Here is a 4,151-nt window from a genome sequence, read left to right as displayed (position 1 = left end):
AATGCTACCTACATTCCTTGGGCTGTTTTAGCCTTCAGCTCGAAGACCGGTTTGATGCGTCTCTCCACGCTTCTCTATCCAGTGCAAGCCTCTTCATCTCCGAATAACTACTGCACAATACATCTATTTGAACCTGATTATTCTCTTCACCGTCTACCATTTTTACCCCCCACACTTCAGTGCGTGACAAGCCTGACGATTCCTTGATGTCTCAGGCTGTGACCTATCAATCTGTCCTCTCGTTTTGCCCAGTTTTGCCCTTAATTTCTTTTTTCCTCATGTTCCACATAAAAGACAGCCTATGTTGCAATATTTATCGGTTAATAATGCATTTCGTGCTTGTAGCGCATCATCATATTAGCTGGCAAAGGTGACAAAATTGTTAAGGCTTTCGTGGCCACTTGTTGACAAACTGCCTATTGGCTTCTGTCTCGGGATCTTCGGCCGACGTTCATCTAATGATTTTTCTGACGTTTCGCCAGCACGAGTGGCTGGCATTGTCAAAGTTTCACCCTCCATTGCCGGTGGTGAAACCGGCAATGGAGGGTGAAACTTTGACAATGCCAGCCACTCATGCTGGCGAAACGTCAGAAAAATCATTAGATGAACGTCGGCCGAAGATCCCGAGACAGATGCCAATAGGCAGTTTGTCAAAAGTGACAAAGTAAAATATAAACTGGAAAACATAACAGAGTATTTATTGCATAAAATATTTGAACCACGAACCCATCTAAACCGTTAAGTGACAGAATAAGCTAATGATGCGAAGAAACAAACGTACGTTAAAAAGGCAGCTAGGCCGCGTTAGTCAGAATTAAAATCCATGGTGGCAATAGCCTGAGTCATTATTAAAACCATGGAAAAAACTGTTGAACCGAAAACGCAATCGTCCAGTTGAAGACAAAAATCCTGAAACGATAAAAAAATATGACCATGAAGGAACAAAAAACTACGATGTGCACGCGAAGACGGATATTCAGGATAAAGGAAACACACAGACTAGCCAACCACAGTAGCAAAAGGTGTAGATACTGCAACAGAGACTGTATTTTATATGGAAAATGGTGCCACTGTTGCTGCACCAGCCCAGTGCGGAATGGAGCAATTTGTACAGTTGTACACATCTTTTTCTATCTTTTCCCCCCAGTTCTATTCACTACCTGCTCAGTTACTCGATCTATCCATCTATTCTTCACACTTCTTCTGTAGCACCACATTTCTACAGCATCTATTCCGTTCTAGTTTGAAGTATTTATCGTTCAAGTTCCATTGCCGTACAAGGCTACACTCCATACAAATATCTTCCCAAATGATTTCCTATCATTTAGATTTACGCTATATGTCAACAAACACTTCTTTATCGGAAACGCCTTTCGTGCTACATCCAGTCTGCATTTTATGTCCTCTCTGCTTCGGTCTGCATCAGTTATTGTGCTGCCCTTATAGCAAAATTCATCTGCTATTTTTAGTGTCTTCTATCGTTAACTATTTCCTGCAGTGCACCGGATTTAATCGTTTAATTCCAGTATCACTGTTTTACTGTTTTGGTGTTCAACTTACAACCACCTTTCAAGACCCTATCGATTCCAATTACTTTTTTGTGGGTGAGCGTCATAGCCTCCATAAATCTGCAGGAAGGTATCACTCCACAACTTCCTGGAACGACGTCGTCATCATACCATCCACCCCATTCAAATGCTCTTTCAAGTGCTTCGCTGTCTCTTATGGAATTACAATGTTACCGGCAAACTGTAAAGTTTTTATTTCTTGTTTCTGAAATTTAATTCACTCTTCAAATTTCTCTTTGATTTCTTTTACCGCTTTCTCATTGAACGGAATTGACAGCATTGGGGTTAGGCCACAACCGTGTTTAACTCCCTTCTCAACCATTGTTCCCCTTTCAAGTTCTTCGTAGCTCGTAACTGCAGTCAGGTTGCTAAACAAGTTATAAATAATCTTTCGTTCCATGTGTTTTACCCCTATACCTTCAGAATTCAAAATGTGTGGTCCAGTCAACATTGTCAAAAGCTTTCTCTAAATCTACAATTGCTATAGACATAGGTTTAACACATACCCTAAGGCCATGATTGCCAGTCTTTATGAGACTATTGCCCCTGAGTGCAATCAGATATTAGCTAGTAACCCCCGTCCTGCCATAGCCATCATCATCAACATTAGCACTTAGCTAAATTTTAGAATCAAAAAGCTTTTTCTTTGAACACTTTTATTTTTAAAAGTACTAACGATTAGTATTTGGTTGTCATATGTATTTTATTAAATCGTGAAATAATTAGTCAACGAGACAGCTTGTTCCACTTACTTCTATCAACTTTTTTTATAGAATGAGAAAGCAATTCTCAGTGCACCACCAGTGCTGCCTACATATTGTTCTCAGTAAAGAGAGCAAACTGACCGCTTTGAGGGTAGACACCCGTTAGAAACATGTTTCCTTTGTACCACTCCTGTGCCTAGCGACAGTTGCCTCACCCACACGCTGCATCTCAATGTAAAATCAACGAAATTAAATTGTGTGTACTGTACTTACGCATACTGTCTGTAAATAAATTTGATTGTAGGTCTCATTAGTCTACTTCTGAAGTGGCAGAAATACGAACACTTCAGTGTTAAAAATTTAGAACTATTTTTTAATCTACTGATTAAGAGCCATGATCTTATGTCGTAAATTTAACACAGCAAAATATTTATTGCAGTTAGAAACGGTGTGCGCTTATATCATGAGGCAGCGTAAATCACGGCGCGCAGATACCCAGACTATATTCATCCAGCATTTGAGGATCAGACCCTTAATGACTTACAACAGACTTCAGACATAATGTCAAATGTTTCCGAAACTACTTCTCGCTGACAGCCCCCACCAAAAGATAACAGGAAAAATCGTTATCGCTTACGTGCTAAACTTTCGCTGTTGAAGCAGTAAAACTGTTACTAAAACATGACTTTTTAATTTATTATTTCTTTACTACCAACCCTATTCGTAAACCATTTTGCAGCAGCGTCCACATACACCACTGAACGTACATGCAAAATCATGTCATTGTATGATGCGTAGTTTATGAAATTCGACGTCATAAATGTCGAGATGCGTAAAAAACTAGTTTTTTCTTAAAACGGATTTCAAATTAGCCAGACGGTACTCACCCAGTAATTGATAATACAAGCACTTGTTGATCTCAAACGAACTTTAAATACAATTTCCAGGCTTTTCTAAACATTTTCTCGTTTTCATGCTTAACGTCAGATATTTAACACATTAACTTATTTGTAAAGTAATCGGAAGTTTGAAGCTGTTATATAGGTGGGAGTTCGATTCTTTAGAGAATAGGCGTTTGGCTGTCTATAAGACAGGAAAATGTGAGTATATGCAATAAATTAAAATTTGGTACAAAAATACGAAATGTCAAACAGAAAATAAAATTCTTTGTTTATTTGTTTACTGCGTATATTCTTATATTCAAGTGATTAGCAAATTAAAAATAGAGGTATGTTACTTTCAAAAAAAATGTTATCGATAGTTGATAATCAATATTTCCATTTGTTAATAAATATGAGACTTCAGCAAAGACAGGAACTGGTACTAGCGAGATCTGAACCAGATTACAAGTCTTCTACACTATGCATTCATCTTGCGTAGACAATGTTAACAACCCAGAAATGTTTTGTACTTAAAGCACTCTGAATTTTTCTAACCTTCAAAGACTATTTTCGCGAGTTGTGTTTCAGAATCGCGTCGTACTGCTTTATGAAACTAGTGTCCGGGCACTGACCTTCATATCATACAAGTAGAAAGAAAATCGAGGGCGCAATCCATTAAGTTCCCGTTGTTAGTCAATAGTCTGTCCATTATTGTAGAATATATGCAGAGACTGGCCTTCAATTTAGTTTAGTATCAAGCAGCGTAGAAAACACATGTAGTAACAAATAAGAGAGCGTAGATAAAAACATTGGTGTAGAATAAGTGGCCGATGGTGGAGCAGAAAGTCGGAGCACAAGAAGCGCCTGAACAGCGGGCTGCCAGGCCGTTCAGTGTGCTGTGTGTGTTGCAGCCACGCAAGGGGTGAGAGGCGTCCTGTGGTCTGGCGCCGAGCCGCGCTGCGCCGTGGCGTGTTCCGCAATAAACCACCCGCTGGAGG

Source organism: Schistocerca serialis, chromosome 7 (genome assembly GCF_023864345.2).
Source record: "Schistocerca serialis cubense isolate TAMUIC-IGC-003099 chromosome 7, iqSchSeri2.2, whole genome shotgun sequence".
Lineage (NCBI taxonomy): Eukaryota > Metazoa > Arthropoda > Insecta > Orthoptera > Acrididae > Schistocerca > Schistocerca serialis.
The sequence above is the reverse complement of the archived record's forward strand: the minus strand, read 5'-3'. Positions refer to the sequence as shown.